This window comes from Nicotiana sylvestris, chromosome 5 (assembly GCF_000393655.2).
Source record: "Nicotiana sylvestris chromosome 5, ASM39365v2, whole genome shotgun sequence".
NCBI lineage: Eukaryota > Viridiplantae > Streptophyta > Magnoliopsida > Solanales > Solanaceae > Nicotiana > Nicotiana sylvestris.
Genome location: NC_091061.1, coordinates 126,638,531 through 126,661,176, shown reverse-complemented (window position 1 = coordinate 126,661,176; position 22,646 = coordinate 126,638,531).

Genomic DNA, 22,646 nt, shown 5'->3' with positions numbered 1-22,646 from the left:
TAGCGCAGGGTTATTTTGAGAAAAGGCCGTGAAGTTCGCTAAGCGGCCGATCCCGAGTTCTAAGTAATTAACACATACATTTGTGAGGGCCCCGCAATCTATATATTTTACTAGGCGAGGCTCATCTCATTTATTTTAAATGGACAAATCCTAAAGCGACTACATCTTTTCTATTAAAATTAGTCTCTAAAATAAATAAAGAAAATCCTAATTAATTACGAGTTTTTTTTTATTTAAGAAAGCATGGCATACTAATTGCTATATTAATACAAATATTGATGAACAAGAATTTTACTAAAAAAATTCGAAATTATAAATAAAATAAAAATTTGACAACTAATATTCAAAAGAATCAAATATAGTTAGATTGAAGCTCGCATTGTTATATATATAAAAAAACTATTGGAATTAATTATTCACAACCATTTGAAACTGGATTTAACCATAATTACTAAAGCTTAATAGAAAGTTTATTAGACTTAAACGTTCTTCTAATTTTGTTTGAACTCAAATCATGCCTTAATACCTAATTCACGAAATTTAGTTCAAATTCATGCCTTAGCTAAATTTAAGTACTTGTTCACAATTAACCTACTGTTGATAATCTTAGAACCTTCATAGCTAGTGAATTAACCCGTTTTGCCAAGCCGATTCATTAAAGACTAACTTATGTTATTTTCTCTTATTCCAATTATTATTCAATAATACATAAAATAGCCTAAATACAATCAATAAAAGGAACAGAGAAAAAGCGAAATTAAAACTTCAAAATTCGATTCTTCATATGTATTCATGCTTCCACATTTTTAGCTTGCAATAACTAGTATTACATTCGTGTACCTGGTATTGGAAAACAAGAGAAGATGAAGCTGAGAAGCAGCAACAGTAGTAACAATGTAGCACAACAACGACAGTCCAGCAACACAGGAATAGACCAGTAACAGTAGGAATAGTAGAAAACCCAGGAGACTATAAACGACTCCAAGTATAGAGAAGAAGTAAAAGGCAGGAAGGTTCTGACTATTTCAGATCTTAAGCGAGGCAATGAAACAGTAACTATTCTTTTTCAACTTCAAAACTCTCCAAAATGAATTCTGCCCCTGTATATTCAGTGTATCCAGAATGTATATCGGGTGTATACTTCTCACTCCGCCCCCTCTTTTTTTCTTCTCTCTATCTAGTTTTTCCTCTTTTTTTTCCACCCCTTCTTCCTAAATTTTCTCTTCTATTTATAGCAAAATTTTCGAAATTTTCAGATTTGTTTTTTTATTATTTTATTATTTTTTTAATTAAAAGAAATCCCACTTACAAATTGCTTTTATTTTTTTAGAAAAAGAAATCCCACCTTTATTTACTTTTATTTTTAAAATTCCAACTTTAATTACTTTATCTTATTTAAAATCCCACTTTTTATTTTTTTAAAAGAGAATCTCACTTTATTTAACTTTTCTTTAAAAAACAAACCACTATCTTTTCTTTTTCTTTTAAAAATGCTACTTTCAATTACTTTAAATTTTTTAAATTTTCAGATACCTTTATATTTATTTTTTAATTCCAACCTTATTTTACTTTTAAATTTTTTAAAACTTTTACTTTTTTTTAAAAAATTTTCTACATTCTTTTACTTTTTTTTATTTTTTTATTTTTTATTTTTTTAAAATCATTTCCGAAATTACTATATATATATATATTTTTTAAAATAAAAATAATAAATAAAATAAAATATTTTCGGATTTTTTTATATATAAAAAAAACAAAAAATAAAACTATTAATAGTGATAATTCACTTTTTATTTTTTATTTTTTTTTGGTTTTGTTTTGTGTTGGACAAAAATGAAGAAGGGGTGTTGGGTTAATGGAGCGGACCGGATCGACCCGGTTTGAAACGGACCGGGTCATGGGGAAAGTTGGGCAATTATTTGGGCCTGTGGTTTGAAATTGAAGAAGTGGCCCAATCCGATTTTTCTTTGTATTTTTGTTCTCTTTTCTTCTTTTATTTTTCTAAAACTAAATTATAAAAGTACTTAAATTATTATTAAGAACTAAATTAAGTTATAAAAGCGCAAATTAACTTCCAATAACAATTAACGCACAATTAAGTAATAATTAAGCATAAAATTGTTCATTTGGACATTAAATGCTAAAAATGCAAAAGATGCCTATTTTTGTATTTTTTTTATTAATTTAACAAATAAACATACATAGACAAACTTACAAATAGTTACACAAAATATCACAAAAATTGCACACCAAGAAAAATTATTTTATTTTTGAATTTTTTGGGAGTAATTCTCATATAGGGCAAAAATCACGTGCTTACAGGGCCTGGCTGGAAGAGCATAACATCAGGGCTGGGCCCCACCACCCTGAACTACATCTCTGGGATGACCTACTGCTGGCTGGCCTCCACCTCTAGCGGCCTGAGTTCCACCTCTAATACATATACCTCCACCTCTAGCACCTCTACCCCCACCTCTAGCTGGCTGGGCGGGTTGTGGAACACCTGGTGCCTGAACCATGGCACGGGAACCCTGATACTGAGAGTTACTCGATGCTCGAGGGCAAAACCTAGCAATGTGACCCATATCACCACAAGTGTAACAAGCCCTCAGCTGTTGAGACTGCTGGCCCTGACGACCTGAGTGACCGGTGCACTGATAGGAGTTGGTGGTGCACTGTAGGACTGCTGATCAGAATATTGCATCTGAGGACCACGACCACGTGAAGCATCGTGAGAAACCTGAAGTGCTGAATGAAAAGACCTAGGAGGATGACCTCTACCATACGAATCCCTACTTCCAGACGAGGTACCACTGAATCTGCTTGAATGACGGGGCCTCTTGTCCGACCCATGACCACCTCCCTGCGACAGAACCATCTCAACTCTCCGGGCCACATTGGCGGCCTCCTAGAAAGATATCTCACTCCCAGTCTCCCTAGCCATCTGAAGACGAATCGGCTGAATAAGTCCATCAATAAACCTCCTCACCCTCTCTCTCTCTCAGTGGGAAATATGATAAGAGCATGACGAGCCAAGTCGATGAATCTGGTCTCATACTGGGTAATAGTCATAGAACCCTACGGTAGATGCTAAAACTGTCTCTGATAGGCCTCTCTTTAAGTGATGAGGAGAAACTTCTCCATAAATAGCTGAGTAGCTGGCGATTCGGCTGGTCTAGCCAAACAATAATCTCTCCATCAAGTCTTGGAGAATCTAGACAAGCGAAAAATAGCAAAATTGACCCCATTGGTCTCAACTATCCCCATGTTCCTGAGAACCTCGTGATAACTGTCTAGATAATTCTGGGAATCCTCAGAAGATGCACTACTAAAAGTAGTAGTGAAAATCTTGGTGAACCTATCCAACCTCCACAAAGCATCGGCAGACATAGTTGCTCCATCACCGGTCTGAGCTACCACTCCCGGCTGAACTGCTCCAACTGGCTGAACCGCTGGAGTTTGAAACTGGGGAGCTACCTGCTCCGGAGTACAAGTAGCAGGAGTCTGGGCTCCTCCTCCAGTCTGAGAGACGGCTGGTGCTATAGGAAGCAAGCCTGCCCGGGTGACGCTCTCCATAAGGCCCACTAGACGGATCAGAGAATCCTGGAGTAATGGGGTAGCAATAAACCCCTCTGGGACCTGAGCTGGGCCTACCGGAACTGCTGGGGTCGGAACCTCATTATCAAAGTCAACCTAAGGCTCTGCTGCGGGTGCTGCTGCTCTGGGCTGAGCTCTGCCCCTACCTCGGCCTCTAGCACGGCCTCAGATCTCCAGGTGGACTGAAGGAAGCCTCCAAACTACGGTCCAAGAGCTGCTCCGAGATCTGCACATAGTGCAGAGTATAGTATCAGCACAACCGACCCCATGTGCTGGTAAGTGTCTAGCCTAACCTCGGCGAAATAGTGACGAGGTTAGGACCAGACTACCAAATAAACTTGTGCAGATCAAATATATACAACAGAAAAGAAATACAAAAATAACCAGTCCAGTATGGGAGAGGGAGCATTCTATGGGGGAGATGAAAATTCCGGATAGAAAGACATCAAGTAAACGAAAGAAACAACATAACTCGGATATCAACAGAGAATCAGAAATCAATAAATGCACGGCATCACCCTTCGTGCTTTTACTCTCGTCCTCACCAATGCAATCATATAATAAAAATGTGCACGACATCACCCTTCGTGCTTTTACTCTCTTTCCTCACCATATAATCAATATAATCGGCACATAATGGTATATCGTGCGGCACGACATCACCCTTCGTGCTTTACACTCTATCCTCACAATCATACACGGTATCACCCTTCATGCTTTACACTCTTTCCTCCCAATAAAATAATGCACGACATCACCCTTCATGCTTTAACTCTCTTCCTCACCCCAAACAACAATCACAAACAATAGGGCAAGGGAATAAATGAAATTATAATGAGAATCCCGGCAAGGGAACAACAATTCAACAGTAAAATCCCGACAGGGGAACAACATCAATAATCTTAACATCCCGGCATGGGAGATAACAAATAAAGCAACAATATCCCGGCAAGAGTGGCAACATAATGATCTCTTCTCATTCTCACTTTTACTTCAGAATTCACTTCACAACTCGAGCCAATGCTTTAGAGGTTCAATTATCACTTATACTTTCACAATTCACTTCACAACTCGAGCATGAAAATCTTCACAAAGGCATGGATAATACAACGAAGTAATGAAAATCACAATATAAGACTCACGGGCATGCTAGACACCAATGTATAAATACTCGTCACCATGCCTATACGTCATACTCCACAATTACCACATAGCACATAGGACTCGACTCCTAATCCCTCTAGCTAAGGTTAGACTAAACACTTACCTCGATGCCACGAACACAATTCACGATTCAATTATAGCTTTACCCCTTGATTCCACTACCAATTCGCTTGTATCTAGTCACAGGTTACTTAATTACATCAATAAACGCTAAATGAATCAATTTGAATGCATGAAAATGAATTCCCCAAAGTTTCACCCAAAAAGTCAAAAATCGCTCCAGGCCCACATGGTCAAAACCCGAGGTTCGAACCAAAACCCGATTACCCATTCCCCCACGAACCCAAATATGTAATTTTTTTTTAAATCGGACCTCAAATCGAGGTCCAAATCCCCAATTTTTAAAAAAACCTAGGTTCTACCCAAAACACCCAATTTCCCCCATGAAAATCATTGATTTTTGAGTTGAAGTCATATTAAATGATGCTAATGATTGAAGGAAATGAGTTAAAATTAACTTACAATCCATTTGGAAGAAGAGTTATTCTTGAAAAATCGCCCTATGGAGTTTTTGTTTTAAAAAGATGTGAAAATGAGTTAAAAATTCGTCTAAGTATAAAAGTTGCAGGTTGCAGATGTGGGAAATGCGAACAGGGGTTCGCAATTGCGAACCCCGACCTCTGCTAGCTTAGGAATTGCGAAATGCCTCTCGCATTTGCGAGTTGGGAATTGCGACTACAGCGTCGCATTTGCGACTCAAGGCTGAAACAGGGGTAATCGCATTTGTGAGCAAGGACAGGCCTGGGTTGTTTCGCATTTGCGATCCAGCCTTCACATTTGCGAGCCAGGCTTTGCAAATGCGAAACCTGCAGGCCTGATCACACCAGCAATAAAACCTGCAATTTTCTAAGTCCAAAAATACAATCTGTGGCCTATCCAAAACTCACCCGAGCCCTCGGGGCTCCAAACCAAATATACACACAACCTCAAAAACATCCTATGAACTTATTCGTGTAATCAAATCACCAAAATAACATCATGAACATCGAATTAAACCTCAAAACCAATGAAATTTTTCAAAACTTCTTTAAACATCAAATATTGCATTTAAGGTCCGAATCACGTCAAATGGATTCCGTTTCTTACCAAACTTCACCAACAACACATATAAATCATATTGAACCTGTACCGGGCGCCGGAACCAAAATACGGGCCCGATACTACAGGTTTCACGTAACATGTCACTTTCAAAAACCTTTATATTTTTCATAAAATAATTTCTTTACAAAATTTATTTCTCAGACTTGGGACCTCGGAATTCAATTCCGGGCATACGCACAAGTACCATATTTTCCTACGGACCCTCCGGGACTGTCAAATCACGGGTCCGAGTTCGTTTACCAAAAATGTGTCCGAAGTCAAATTAATTCATTTTATAGTCAAAATTTCAACCTTTTCACAGATTTTCACATAATAGCTTTCCGGCTAAGCCCCCGGACTGCGCACGCAAATCGAGGTGATACTAAAAGAGGCTTTTAAGGCCTCCGAACGCAGAATTATCACAATTTTCCTTATCAAGAGAAAGGAAAACATTTTCCAAAACTCCTTCTCAACCTTCCCCACCCCACACCAATATAAAATATAATTTATTTTCTATTGATTTAGATTCTTAATATTAGTTCATCTCATTTTCTGAATATTTAACCGTGATTACAATTTTATCTACCATAAATTTTATTTTTAAAGAGTAAAAAGATCGATAACATTCCACTTTTCGATATTTATGTTTGCAAAATTATTAATGGTATTGGCTCTTACCAACGTTTTTCTTTTTTTTCCTCACACATTTATCCATGTTCCTAAAAGAAAATGACCCTCTTTGTTTTCTTTTCTTCCCCTATCCCTTCAAAGCCCTTGTATAGGTTGGGCGCTAGCGCTTTACTAATATAATAAAAAGTCAGGCTCTTCTGCTGAGCGAAGCTGCGAGCCTACTTAAATATAGCTTATGCTTACCAAGCCTAATCTACAAAAATAGGGCTACAGCAAGCAAAGCAATTCTTAAAAAAAAATTTAGTTGTTCTTTAATAATTGGGTATATTTTTCTATACTAAACAAAAAATTAATCATAAAAAAATATTATTTGAATAGGAAAGCAGTTCAGATATAATATAATAATATATTATCGTGGGAATATTTTCTTAATTTCAATACTTTATGCAGTCCATTTAGCATTAATTTTTTTTTTGGTATTGAATATTATCGAGTGGTAATGTATTACCAATATGGAGAATTCTTATGAAATTGATTTTATTAAACCTTCCTACATATTTTTAATAAGAGTTCAATAGACAAGATTGTATTAATTTTAAAATTGTATATATTAAAAAAATTAACAGAGAAGTTATTGTAGTCCAAAAAATAAGTTATTACAGCTATCTCTGCAAAAAAAAGCTTCTTTTTTTTCAAATTTCAGTTCTTCTATTTTTTTTCGTTTTTCTGCACCACCCACCACAATGTCCCCCCACCTGGCCCCCACCCCCGCATAAAAAAAATATAACTTTTTTTTTTAAATTTAAATTTCTATTTTTTTCGTTTTACTGTCACCCGCCCGCCGCCCCTCGAAAAAAAATATTTTTTAAATATATTTTTCCGTTTTAATTTTTTTATTTATCGGTTTAAAGGTTTAAAATTTTACAAGTTCCAAAATTAAGAGTTCGGAGGTTAATGTGTTTGAAAGTTTACGGGTTTAGAAATTATAAAGTTTACGGTTCGAAATTCCGCGGTTTTGAAAGTTTAGAGGTTCGAAAGTTTATGAAATTTGTGGGTTCGGAAGGTTGTTGATTTGAAAGTTTATAGCTTCATGTTTATTATATCTAAATTATTTATGAATACTCTTGAGAAGTCATTTTTCTTAATTTGCATACCAAACACCGAAAAATGAATAAGATTACTACTTGTTTTCCAAGAAAATATTTTCTACGGAAAACATTTTCCGTTATACCAAACACACTCAAAGTCACTGAACTATGCCTATTGCACTCAGAAGGTCACTCAACTAGATTTTTCAAATTTTGTATTGCCAAATACCTATTTTACCCTCTAAATTATAAACATTTATCTTCTTTTTTTTAAAATTTTTAGTATTAACAACAAAAATTTATTAATTTATTTACACAATTCGGAATGAAAGAAAATAAAGGTTCTAAAATATATATATTCCATGCACGTAATATAAAAATAATTATTTAAATTAAAGTATTTTTATAATATACATTATTCTTGAAAATTATGCTCAACTATGTTATTATGTTTCTACCAACTTTCCGATGACACAAACTTATCTCCCCGAAAAGTACAGGGACTATTTGTAGAGGGTAAAATATGCTATGTTAAGTTGTGCATGTAACATATATATAATATAATTGAGCATAATTTTTAAGAATATATAATGTATATTATAAAAATACCTTTATTTAAATAATTATTTTTATATTACGTACATGGAATATATATTTTACAACCTTTATTTTCTTTCATTCTGCAACAACAATAACAACAACAACAACAACAACAACAAAAAATCCAGTTTGATCCCATAAATGGGGTCTGGGGAGGGTAGTATGTACGCAGACCTTACCCCAACCTCATTTTCTTTCATTCTGAATTCTGTAAATAAATTTTTAAATTTTTGTTGTTAATACTAAAATTATTATTACTAACAAATTATTCTAATTAATTTTTTTACTATGCTCATTATTTTGTTACTCTAGCATTATATATGCTTAAATACTTTTTATTTTTTAAAATTTATAAATAATATTTATTTATTCTATAGGTAAGTCCATAATATAAATTAAACAGGGAAAATATTAAAAAGTTTTTAAAAAATAAAAAGAAGATAAATGCTTATAATTTAGAGGGTAAAATAGGTATTTGGCAATCCATAATTTGGAAAATCTAGTTGAGTGACCTTCTGAGTGGAATAGACATAGTTCAGTGACTTTGTTGTTACAAACGAAAGAAAAGTGACTTTAGGTGATAATTTGGGATAATTGAGTGACCATTTGAGTAATGAACTTTTAATTTATATCTTATGTTGTTTATGGTAATACTCTTGGAGATATTGGTATCAGTATTTAATACATTTAATTAGGATGAAGTATTTTGTTTCAAGTGACGAGATTAGATTACGACTTGGATAAAATATGATGCTTATGCTGTATATGGTGTTTTAGAATGATCAGTAGCTCATGTGCTATATATGTTGTAATATGATCTTGAGCCGGCTAAAATTTTTGTGCAACTCCAGTACAAAGGTAACTCTAACTCTGATAGAATTTTTGAAAATTTGGAAAGTTAGCTATAGTTCGAATCCTTACAGTTGTGATGGCAAGAGGCCTAAGAAAGTATTTCAAGTCCTAAGAATGACAATGGTTAACTATTTGAGAATGGATGTGGTGCAGTGGATGAGACTGCTCTTTCCTTAACTGAGGTCGAGCCTTGGGTATGGAAAAGTCCTTGGTAGGGAGTTCTTTCCCCGAATGGGGCCTTACGCGGCGCGAATCCGGATATAGTCGGGCTCCAATGCAGGTACCGAACATCGGGTGGGAAACCAAAAAAAAGAATGGAATTTTATTTTGCAAGCTGTAATGCACATCCTTAATATTTACATTAGAGTATAGCAAGTTAATTGGAATAAACTTTTAAGTTATTTCTCAGGTGTGATGAAAATTAAGTGGATATTTTTCTTCTTCCTTTCGTGACACTTTATACGACGGATTTACTGGGCTGAAAAAAATTGTGAATTCAACATAAAGCTCCAGTTAGGATTTAGAGGCTACTCGAGAAACAGAATATGCCATGATGGTAAATTAAAGTAGCCTCGATTATTTCAAGATTCAGATATTTAACTTCTTCTCAAAAGGTGAATTACATTTTCGTGTTCAGTTGCTCCACTACTGTTGCCATATGGTATGTGGTGTATGAGAACTGTGAAAAATATTATCATATGAATTGGCATGACATGGGTGTATATGTTGATGAGATGAGTAGTTGTTGCATCGTTGTGACAGATTGAAATTATATGGATTACTCCAATCACACATATATAGGACTCTGGCGAAACTTTCATAAAAAAAATTTAAAAAATAATACCAGAGAGTTGGTTAAAATTTTGGATATAAGCAAAGTAAGGCGTGATATAAGGCCAAAACAATGACCACATTCGAGGATGAATATCATATAACAAAGAAAGGATGTGATGCCCCGAAACTTATTACACTTTTGAAGTTATTAGTTTCTAGGCATGGGCATGTATGTATATGCTGAGTTATGTAATACATGTTTCGTAAAATAATATAAATATTATCAAAATAAGTTTTTGACTAAATAACAATACATAAAAAAATAAAGTATAAATTTTTGTGAATGATGAATGTGAATCCTCGTACAATGATTTGGTTGCCGAGGTCAAGATAATTATCGTCTTAACCTTCAAATATGAACAATCAAGGTTTACTCACATACATGTGATTTTTAATTACTTTTTTTTATAAGCTAAGTAGAAATATGTGATTCAACTTATCTCACCAGCTACTTCCTTGTAGATGATATTTCTGGTGTATTTTTTTTTATTTGTTTATTCATATTACATACCTGAATTAGTTCACTCTTACTCCAATTACGGTAGTATCATCTTGGCTTACTATATCGATAGTCATTTGAGGATTATCTTGTGTTGCTAGAAATTTTTATATTTATAAATTAACTATTTCCCTTAATTGGAAAGGATAACAACTCCTCGGTCATTTTGTAGGATGTAAATTTCTTTTTTTATGGCTTCGACCAATCCTTTATAGCATTTAAAACATATCAAAATTTGATATTTTGTTCCCACTATAATAGCATATGTATATCTATAGTGATCAAAACTAATATACATATCAAATATCCTTTCATGATCTTAGTTGTAATTTTTGTTGGGAATAAACCTCGTAGAAATAATATTCACGGTATTAATGATAACGCAGAACACTAAGTTATGGTTAAATCAGCAAGAATAGAAATGCAGCAATAATGACACCAAAATTTTACATGGAAACCCTTCTGAATAAAGGAAAAACCACGGCCAAGAAGAGCAACTGATATCACTATAGCGAGGAATTTTACACTGTGTAATAACGAGTACAAATACTCCTAAGACCACTACACCCTCAAAAGAAAAAAAAAACTCTTTTGCTTTTTCCACCTCACTACAATATCTCTCACACTCTATTTTTTTCCACAGACTGTTTTCTTATAGTCTATGGAATATCTTGCTCTCTCTCTTACTCAAATGTATTGTCTGAAATTTTTGGTGTACAGAAATGAGAGCCGAAGCTCTCCTTTTATAGGCGGAGCCTCTCTCTCTCTCACGCCTACTACATTTAACATTTTCCTTCTGCAGCCTACCCTTTTTGACAATGCAGAAAAAAATGTTTGGTGCCAATTTTGAAAAACCAACAAAGGAAGAAAAATCTTCCTTACTTTATGGGATGGACCCCACAAATCTCTCCTTTCAGTCCCATTCACCTGAAGAAGGTAACACTAGATATTCTTGATTGAGTGCATGCCGACAAGTTCTTTGCAAAGCTCGAACTTGTCTCTTGGTACTACCTTGGTCAACATATCTGCAGGATTTTCACTCGTGTGAATCTTTTTGACTTGAAGTGATTCGTTCTTCACTTGCTCACGAATCCAATGATATCTGACATCGATGTGTTTTGTTCTCGCATGGTATATGGAGTTTTGCTAAGGTATATTGCACTCTGATTATCGCAATAGACAACATACTCCATCTGTCGCAATCCAAGTTCTTGAAGAAATCTCTTGAGCCATATCGTCTCTTTGCCAGCTTCAGTAGCCGCAATATACTCCGCTTCAGTTGTACATAGTGCGACACACTTCTGCAACTTCGACTGCCATGATATAGCTCCCCCTGAAAAAGTAAACAAATATCCAGTAGTGGATTTTCTGTTATCAAGGTCACCTGCCATATCAGAATTTGTATAGCCCTTCGGAATTGGATTTGATCCTCCAAAACATAAGTATTTATGTGATCTTCCTCTTAGATACCTGAGTATCCACTTTACAGCTTCTCAATGCTCTTTTCCTGGATTTTCGAGAAATCTGCTAACAACACCGACTGCATGAGCAATATCTGGTCGAGTGCATACCATTGCATACATCAAACTTCCGACAGTAGAGGAGTAAGGAATCTTGGCCATTCTCTCTTTTTCCTCCAGTATTGTAGGACACATCCTCTTGCTCAACTTCAGATGAGCAGGAAGGGGTGTGCGAACCAACTTAGCACTTTTCATATTGAAGCACTCCAGTACACGTTCTATGTACTTCTCCTGTGACAAGTAAAGCTTTCTTTCGTTTCTCGAATGAGTAATTCTCATGCCCAAAATCTGCTTAGCATGACCCAAGTATTTCATTGTAAAAGCCTTATTCAACTGTTTCTTCAACTCGTCAATCTTGGAAGCATTCCTGCCCACAATCAAAATATCATCCACATATAGCAAGAGGATGATAAAGTCATCATCAGAAAATCTTTGTACAAATACACAGTGATCTGAAGAAGTCTTCTTGTAGCCTTACTCCCTCATAACAAACTCAAACTTCTTGTACCACTGTCTGGGATATTGTTTCAATCCATATAGACTCTTCTTAAGTTTGCATACAAGATTTTCTTTACCTTTTGCCTTGAAGCCCTTAGATTATTCCATATAAATTTCCTCTTCTAAGTCACCATGAAGAAAAACAGTCCTCACATCCATCTGCTCAATCTCTAAATCAAGACTGACAATCAAACCAAGAAGTGTTCGAATGGAGGACATTTTCACGATAGGAGAAGATATTTCATCAAAGTCAATACATTTCCTTTGACCAAATCCCTTGACAACCAATCTAACTTTGTATCTGAGCTTCAAACTATGTTCTTCAGCTTTAACTTTGAACACCCACTTATTATTCAAAGCTCTCATGCCCTTAGGCATTTTCACCATCTCATAAGTATGGTTCTCATGAAGAGATTTCATCTCATCTTGCATGGCTTCAATCCATTTATCCTTGTGCTCATCTTCTATGGCCTCCACATAACATTCAGGTTCTCCCCCATCAGTGAGTAATACATACTCATTGGGCGAATAACGAGAGGAAGGAGTACGAGGTCTAGAAGACCTCCTGAGTAGAATATCTAACTCGTCCACAGCTTCATGAGTTGGAGCATTTACCTCATCAACACTAGCATTATTATCAACATTATCATCAATATGCTGATCTGGAATATGGTTTTGGGCATCACCATCATCATTGAGCCCACCAATGTTATCTGCATTTGTATGAGGAATTTGATCAAGATTAACTAAACCTTCAAAACTTGGAGATTTTAGCTTCTCCGCTTTGTTAATATCTTCAATGGTTTATCCTCCACGAAGATAACATCACGACTTCTCACGACCTTCTTCTCAATTGGATCATATAGCCTGTAACTAAACTCATCAAGGCCATAACCAATGAAGATGTACTGCATTGTCTTAGCATTTAATTTTGACCTCTCATCTTTAGGCACATGTACAAAAGCTTTGCAACCAAACACTTTCATATGATCATAGGAAACAACTTTGCCATATCAAACTCTGTTTGGAACATCACTTTGCAAAGCAACCGCAAGGGATAGATTAATAACATGTGCGGCGGTCAACAAAGCCTCACCCCAAAAGGAATTGGGCAACTTTGCTTCAGAAAGCAAACATTTGTCTCTTTCCATCAAGGTCTTGTTCATCCTTTCTGCTAAACCATTAAGCTGAGAAGCCTTAGGAGGAGTCTTCTAGTGTCTGATACCCTGTTGCTTGCAGTATTCGTCAAACGGTCCACAATATTCACCACCGTTATCAGTACGAATACACATCAGTTTCTTTTAGCTTCTTTTAACACCCAACAAGGTCAACCGATGTCACACCTCCTTTTTCCGTACCCGAGAGGGCGCAAGGGAGTTTTTTCCAATTAAAGGACAATCGAAACGGGATTGGTTTATTTATTTCAGAGTCGCCACTTGGGAGATTTAGGGTGTCCCAAGTCACCAATTTTAATCCCGAATCGAGGAAAAGAATGACTCCATATTATAGTCTGCGTACCAGAAATCCGGATAAGGAATTCTGTTAACCCGGGAGAAGGTGTTAGGCATTCCCGAGTTCCGTGGTTCTAGCACGGTCGCTCAACTGTTATATTCGGCTTGATTATCTGATTTTATACAAATGTGAACTTATGTGCCAATTTTATCTTTTAACCGCTTTTATCATTCACTGTTATTTTTATAGGACTTGCAACGTCGTGAAAACATATCTCGAACCACGTTACATCAATGCACCCGTGGTTATTGACATATCTCGACTCGGTTGAGATTTGGATTTGGGTCACATAAATGTGCACCCGAATTAAGGAGAATAAATTATTAAGACGCGCCTAAAGCAACTAACGTATTGTTATTTTGGGGAAGGGCCGTGAAATTCGCTAAACGGTCTGTCCCGAATTCTAAGTATTTTAATATATACATTTAGAGGGCCCCGCGGCTTGTGCATTTTTGTTTGTCGAGGCTCGTCTCATTCATTATTTTTTAAAAAGGAATTTGCAACGTCATGGAAATGCATCTCAGACCACATCACAGTCAATGTACCCGTGATTAGAGACACATTTCGACTCCGTTGAGATTTGGATTTGGGTCACATAAATGTGCACCCGAGTTTAAGAAAGTAATTTAATTAAATCGCGTCTAAAGAGGCTAACGCGTTATTATCTTTGGGGAAGGCAGTGAAATTCACTAAACGGTCCATCCCAAATTCTAAGTATTTATTATGACTAATTATTGAGGGCCCCGCAATTTGCATTTTTATTTGGCGAGGCTCGTCTCATTTATTATTTACAAAGGCAAACCTAAGGAAGCTACATTTTTCTATTTTGCGAGGGCTACGGAAAATCCAACCAATAGCACACCTCGATTTCTAAAGAGTTGAAATTTAATTTAGCCATGAGTTATGGAAAATTTTTACAAAGGGAATGAACGACTTAACTGTTAAAACCAAAAGACATATCGTAAATAAAAATCTTTCAAAAATTTCTTCCCTACAAGTTACTTTACAAATCACAACGAAACAGAAACGGAAATTAATTTATTCGAATCATCATTCCATACCCAAAATGCATGCCTTAAACAGATTATTTACCAAAAATATAACTATAATATGAGTGATTTTTCTTGCCTGCACCAACAATTCTTAATACTTGACTATCCTAATAGTCAAGAATTAAACCATATTGAACATCCATCACAACAAACTACAAGTAAGATGCATTTGAATACAGTAACAATATTTATAAGAAAATAACTTTATTCAACTACCATTCATCAATTTTAGGAGAATAAGATGTCAAGAGAAGGATTATAAGCAGACCTTACTTTGTCCTCAACGTAAACGACGAACAACGGCGACCTCAATGAAAACGACGACTCGAACCAAGATTGTCAACGACCTCGACGCTCACCGTCTCTCTCTCGACGCAGCAGGTTGGTTCGAAAAATGCAACAAAAAGGGTTGTTTGGATGTGAGGAAGGAGGAGGCTATGGAGGGTCGTTTGGCTGGTGGTTTGTTGACGGTGGTATTTGACGACGGGGGAGTTGGGGTCGAGGGAACTGACGGTTTTGCTGGTGAGGCAGATGAGGGTTATGGGGCTGGTCACGGTGGTTGATGAAGAAGAACGTGAAGCAGCAGCAGCAACGACAGCTGCTCGTCGGGGCTCCGGTGGTCGTTTGGCTTGAGGACGGAGCAGCTGTGGAGGGTCGTTTGAGCAGTGACGACGCAGCAGCAACAGCTGTGGTCGTCGGCTTCAATGGAGGAATGGTTGCGACAGTAGTGATGGGTTTCACGGAGGAAGAAAGCGATGGGCTAGTAGTTTGGGCAGTAGGGTTCGCGGGTGGTTGCTGGAGGAAGGAGGTGGTGTTTTTGTGGTGGTTTGGGCAGTGGTCGACGGAGAAGCTGGACGGCGAACTGAAGCAGCAATGGTGATTGCCGGTGGTTGTAGGCGATGGGGAAGGTGACGATGGAGGTGGTGTTTTTGGTTGGGTTCTGCTAGGGTTTTTGTTAGGTTTTTGGTGAGGAAGAAGAAACGTGAACAGTGCTTTTTTCTTTCAAAATCTGTCCGTTCCAAAATTTTCAAGTCCTCCCTTTTCAAAATCCTTGTCCGTGTATTAATTAGCCTTTTGCCAAGAAAAATGAGCCCCACGCGTGGTGGGGTTCAAGGCTTGTGTCCCCCACGCGTGGTGGGGTTCCCCATGTATGGGATTCCGTCCGTGTTCCCTACGCGTGTCCCCTCACGTGTGGTGGACTCGGATTATTATGGGCTAGGTCCAAAATTAGGCCTAAAACCGGGTAGTTTGAACCCGAATATTATTCTTTTGTCCGGACCCGAGAAATAGGAACACGACGTTGCTCAACTGATTATGTAAGCAAAATAGCTACTAAAATAAGACTAATTATTTAAAACAAAACTATATTATTATTTTCTTAATATTTTTTCGAGATTAAAATAGCTACAAAAATATTAACAAAACTATTTTTTTTAATTTTTGTTTTTTTAAATATAAAGATAAAATATGAAGTAATATTTTTTTGTGTTTTTCAAAATTAAAATGACTATAAAACATTAATAGAACTATATTTTATTGGTAATTTTCGAAATTATGTAAAGTACAAAATAAGGTACTATTTTTTTTGTATTTTTCAATTTTATGAGAAATACATAAGCTAAAAGTTTATGTATATATTTTTTGTAATTTTTCTTTTTGTAACGAAATAAAGCAAAAATAGTCAAAATAGGTATATTAGACCTAAATTACATATTTATGCTAAAAATGTGAAAATTCTCGGGGAGGGTCAAAAATCCGGTGTCTACAGCTGCCCCTCTTTGACTGGAAACACGAAGAGTTTTCCGACAAAGAACGACTAGACATGTTTTTGACCCGACCATTACTTGGACGGACTACACTAAGGAAAGGGAGGGAATGTGACCGAGCCCTGGTATCTGAGCTGCCTACATATCCTTGGTTATACAGGAATCAGGCCACGTGTAGTTCGGAATGAGAGAGATGGTAGAGTGTACCGAGGTGAAGAGCCGATCGAGGTGCCGTTCCGTTGAGGTTCCGGTCCGCGGTCCTGTCATTACAACAAAAATGAAAACTGAAAAAGACTAACTAAGCCTATCAGCTACTAGTTACAAGGATTCCTATCTTCAAGTCTTCTGAAACTTGGTCTTGAGTCTTGAATGGTGCTTCATACAGACTTTGGATTTGAACCTTGATACTTGCTAGTTGTAGGTGTTAGTTCTTGAGCAGACCACATTTGTTCTCAACTTCCGTATTTTTTTTTTTTTTCTCTTTTCTTGTTCTTCATTTCTTTTTTCTTTTTTTTGTTGTGTCCAGCTTTTGTTGACCATCTCAGAATGTTGACTCGCATTCTTGAGGCGAGCTTCTGCTATTTATAACTTGGTTGAATGCTGGGGATTTTAGTTGTAGCCTTCTGCTTCCCGGTGTTGGGGATTGTTTCCTGCTGTGGATTCCTGTTGTAACCTTCTACCTTCCGGTGGGGTTACTGACTTCCAAAATCTGCAGTATAAGACTAAAGAGTATTCCTCTTGTTATACAGGTGGGCGCCTGAAACATGAAATGTAAAGACTGAAATGTATTCCTCTCGTTATACAGGTGGGCGCCTGGCATGAAATGTAAAGACTGAAAAGTATTCCTCTCGTTATACAGGTGGGCGTCTGGCTTCAATACTAGAAAGTAAAGACTGAATGTATTCTTTTCGTTATACAGGTGGGCGCCTAGTTTCAACACTTGAAAGTAAAGACTGAATGTATTTCTCTGTTATTATGGGCGGGCTCCCAATTTCAACACTTGAAAAGTAAAGACTGGAATGTATTCCTCTGTTATTATGGGCGGGCTCCCAATTTCAACACTTGAAAAGTAAAGACTGAATGTATTCCTCTGTTATTATGGGCGGGCTCCCAATTTAAACACTTGAAAAGTAAAGACTGGAATGTATTCCTCTGTTATTATGGGCGGGCTCCCAATTTCAACACTTGAAAAGTAAAGACTAGAATTTATTCCTCTCATTATACAGGTGGGCGCCTGGCTTTAGGAAAACTAAACGTTGATAATCTTAAAAAACTAAAAATGACCTCTCTTTTTTTCAAATTCAAACGTTGTTTTTTTTCAAATTATCCTAGGAGAAAATTCGTCAGACTAGGATTTTTTTGGTATCTTAGGAGAAAGATTCATCAGACTAAGATTTTGATCCTAGGAGAAGGTTCATCAGACTAGGTCTTTTCTTTTTGGTATCTTAGGAGAAAGATTCATCAGACTAAGATTTGGATCCCAGGAGAAGGTTTGTCAGACTAGGTCTCTATCTTAGGAGAAAAATTCATCAGACTAAGATTTTGATCCTAGGAGAAGGTTCATCAGACTAGGTCTTGTTTTTTTGGTATCTTAGGAGAAAGATTCATCAGACTAAGATTTTGATCCTAGGAGAAGGTTCGTCAGACTAGGTCTCTATCTTAGGAGAAAAATTCATCAGACTAAGATTTTGATCCTAGGAGAAGGTTCATCAGACTAGGTCTTGTTTTTTTTGGTATCTTAGGAGAAAGATTCATCAGACTAAGATTTTGATCCTAGGAGAAGGTTCGTCAGACTAGGTCTCTATCTTAGGAGAAAAATTCATCAGACTAAGATTTTGATCCTAGGAGAAGGTTCATCAGACTAGGTCTTGTTTTTTTGGTATCTTAGGAGAAAGATTCATCAGACTAAGATTTTGATCCTAGGAGAAGGTTCGTCAGACTAGGTCTCTATCTTAGGAGAAAAATTCATCAGACTAAGATTTTGATCCTAGGAGAAGGTTCATCAGACTAGGTCTTGTTTTTTTGGTATCTTAGGAGAAAGATTCATCAGACTAAGATTTTGATCCTAGGAGAAGGTTCATCAGACTAGGTCTCTATCTTAGGAGAAAAATTCGTCAGACTAAGATTTTGATCCTAGGAGAAGGTTCATCAGACTAGGTCTTTTCTTTTTGGTATCTTAGGAGAAAGATTCATCAGACTAAGATTTTGATCCTAGGAGAAGGTTCGTCAGACTAGGTCTCTATCTTAGGAGAAAAATTCGTCAGACTAAGATTTTGATCCTAGGAGAAGGTTCATCAGACTAGGTCTTTTTTTTTGGTATCTTAGGAGAAAGATTCATCAGACTAAGATTTTGATCCTAGGAGAAGGTTCATCAGACTAGGTCTCTATCTTAGGAGAAAAATTCGTCAGACTAAGATTTTGATCCTAGGAGAAGGTTCATCAGACTAGGTCTCTATCTAAACTAACCTAGGAGGAAATGCATCTCCTATGGGTGAAACTTAAACCAAACTTAGGAGGAAATGCATCTCCTATGGGTGAAACTAAAACAAACCTAGGAGGAAATGTGTCTCCTATGGGTAAAACTTAAACTTAGGAGGAGATGCGTCTCCTATGGGTGAAACTAAGACAAACCTAGGAGGAAATGCGTCTCCTATGGGTAAAACTAAAACAACCTTAGGAGGAAATGCATCTCCTATGGGGTGAAACTAAAACAAACTTAGGAGGAAATGCATCTCCTATGGGTAAAACTCAAACTTAGGAGGAAATGCATCTCCTATGGGTGAAACTAAAACGAACTTAGGAGAAAATGCATCTCCTATGGGTAGAACTCTAATGATTTCAAACTAGGAAGTGCGTCTCCTATTAATGAAACCTTCGCTTTCTTTTTTTTTTTTTGAATTATTTACTCACATGTGTTGTCCTCCCTCGAAACTGTTGGGGATTATTTAGATGGGGATGACTTTTTACCCTTTTTTCTTCTTTTTTTCATTATTATCTTTTTATTCTTCTTTTTTTTTATTCTTTTTTTTTTGCATAGCTTCTTCCTTCGAAGACTACCTCCCTTGAGAGTCGTTTTGCCTTTCCCCGAAAGGAACCGCTGAAGATACCGACTTTCCAACCTTGTGTTGGACTCCTCGCAACTGCTAGGGATAACACTGTTGGGGACTTATTTACTTACCTGTTGGGGGGTAAAATGTTATTAGTTGGGGGTACCTGACTTCCAGAAAATTTTCTAAATGGAAGGAAAATTTTCTGCCCCAGTTTGATAATATCCCTTGTGGCATGCGTTTCTGCATCAATGTCATTTCCTTTACCTGTTTCAAATCAAACAAAATTTGTTAGTTTAAAACATGGAGGTTGGTTGTGATACTCCTACTGGGATGGCTTTCCCTTTCTCCTTCATTGCGCTGTGCTCCACGACTTGTTGGGGATGATATTATGTGCTGGGGATAATCCCTTCCTGCTGGGTATATCCCTCTTCTTTTGTGGCATAGCTTGGAAACTGGCATTTCCGAGACCTTTTAGTCTAGTATGGATTTCGCCAAATCATGCTCACTGCTCTCCTTGCTTTGTTCACGGGCCTTGTCTTTGAGGTTTATAACCTTGGTTTTGGCAAGGATATCCCTCTTGACGCTCGTCAATCCTTTTGTCAATTCCCTTTTGCTGGGGATATCTTTATTGACACTGGCCTCGCGCTTGTTCCTTGCTGACTATACCATTTGGATGTACTAGTCAGATCTCATCTTGAAAAGCTGATGGCATATTTGAAGTCATTTCATACTTGTTCTGACCAGACAGACTCTATTGGGGATTTTTCTATGAAAGGAGAAAGATAAGAGAAACAAAATAAAAGACAAAGGAAACGATGACTCTTTTACAAAAGAAACTATAAATAAAAATCTATCAAACGCAGATACCGACTCTAATGGCCATGACATGCGTATGTGGCCTATCCTCTACCGTCAATCATCTTTCAAGATCTTCAATTGGCGATTCCCCATCTGATTCTCAATCTTATTCGACTTGTAGTGCCCGAAGGGTTTTCACTATCAAGTCTCTCTCATTTTTGGGTTCTTCTCTCAGCTTTCATCGCCTTATGGTGCCTGTGAAGGTTTTCACCAATAAGACTCTCTCGTTTTATATCTCTCTCCAGCTGGGGATTTGGAGTGTTGCTGGTATGACTCTTTCTGTTGGAGATTAGAGTCCTTTCTGCTGTGGAACAGAATGTTATGTTCGCCGGTAAGACTCTCATTTGTCTGACTTGGCATCTTTTGAAGACTAGTTAGAAGGTCTTTCTTTGGACTGTAATGTGGGTTTTGGATAGGCTAGCAAGAAAGGGTATAAAAGGCTCAAAAAATACATTAATTTTGGGTTATTAGTTACAACTTTCGGAATTAGATTTATTTACAACAAACACAACCTTTGCCCCAGTTTCTTGCTTGGGGATATTTTAATTGATTTTTTTTTTCATTTTTCAAAACTATGACCGAGCCGTGAAGCGCCTACGTATCCTCTTTGAGGAATCAGGTCAAACGTAGTTCCCAATTCCTCTTTTTTTTTTTTGACTTTCCTCTTCTTTTTTTTCTTCTCTTTTTTTCATCATTTTTCTTTCCTTCTTTTTTTTCATTTTTCTTTTGTCGTTTTGTTGGTTTTTTCTTTTTTCTCTTTTTTTTCTTTTCTTAGTTGCTACTGATTCCGAACGAGGGGTATGAAAGAAAATAAATAAGGCTCAAAAGGGGTAACGAAGGGTAAAGTGTTTTAGGTAGCAGAACAAAATGCCTTCGTCATTCCAGTCTTCAAAACATGCCAAGTGCAAACAACACAATTTAAATTTGTAGTCTCTTCTGATGGTGCTTGACTTGACAATTATATTCAACATCTGTTTGTTCATTTGTCACTTCTAAAGCACCGTTGGGCGACACTCTCATTCTCATTATTATGAAGGACCCTCATGCCAATTTGGCGAATCTTTGCTTTTGAACGGTTTTCTTTGTGTTTAACTTGCCCCAGTTCCACATGACTCGGGACCCAAATAATCTCAAATCGTTCTTATTTCCTTTAAATGCTTTTGATCACATTCCCAGAGTCTTATGATTAACTTTTAAAATTAGGCCCAAACTGTGTGCGCATGTCATGTCCCTAGAATCGGCATTGAACAAAAATGATAAAAGGACTAAACAAAAGATGACTGGAAATAAATAGAAGACCGGATTTTGTATTAGATTGCCGGTGAAATGGTTTGAAAAAATAAAAACAAACCGGAATAAAAATCCTAAACAACCTGGACAAAACTTAAACAAACCGCTATGACAAAAAAATGGAAAGATAAGAAGGTTTGACACAAGACAAAATCCGAATTACAATCCTAATAATCCGAACAACAGAAATGACAACAAAATAAACCACCACAAGCTTCTCTCTTGCTAACCAAGGAACGGAGCGTCCTCCCACTTTATCAAAACTGGCATCTTAGCCACTGAACTTCGCATCAATACTGCCAAGACCATTACCAGCTTCAATATCATCAACCTCCGTCAGCAAGTCCCCAATAGGATTCGAGTGCTTCTGTTATCATGCCTGATCCGAGCAAAGTGTGTATCATGAGGTGCACGTAAAGGATTCTGGGTGTCATTGTTTGGCTTACCACAAACCAACCACCTTAACTTTCTCTGTGAAACAAACAGGTTAGAATGGACTCAGTCGGTCCTCATTATTAGCAACGTTTTTTTTTCTTTTCTTTTTCATTTCTCTTTCTCTTTTTCGATTTTTTCTTTTTCTTTTTTTTTCCTTTCTCTTTTTTCGTTCTCTTTTTTGCTTTTTTATTTTGCTTTTTTTTTCATTTCTTTTTTGTTGTGGTCGAATCTTATGGAGATTGCCTATGTATCATGACCCCG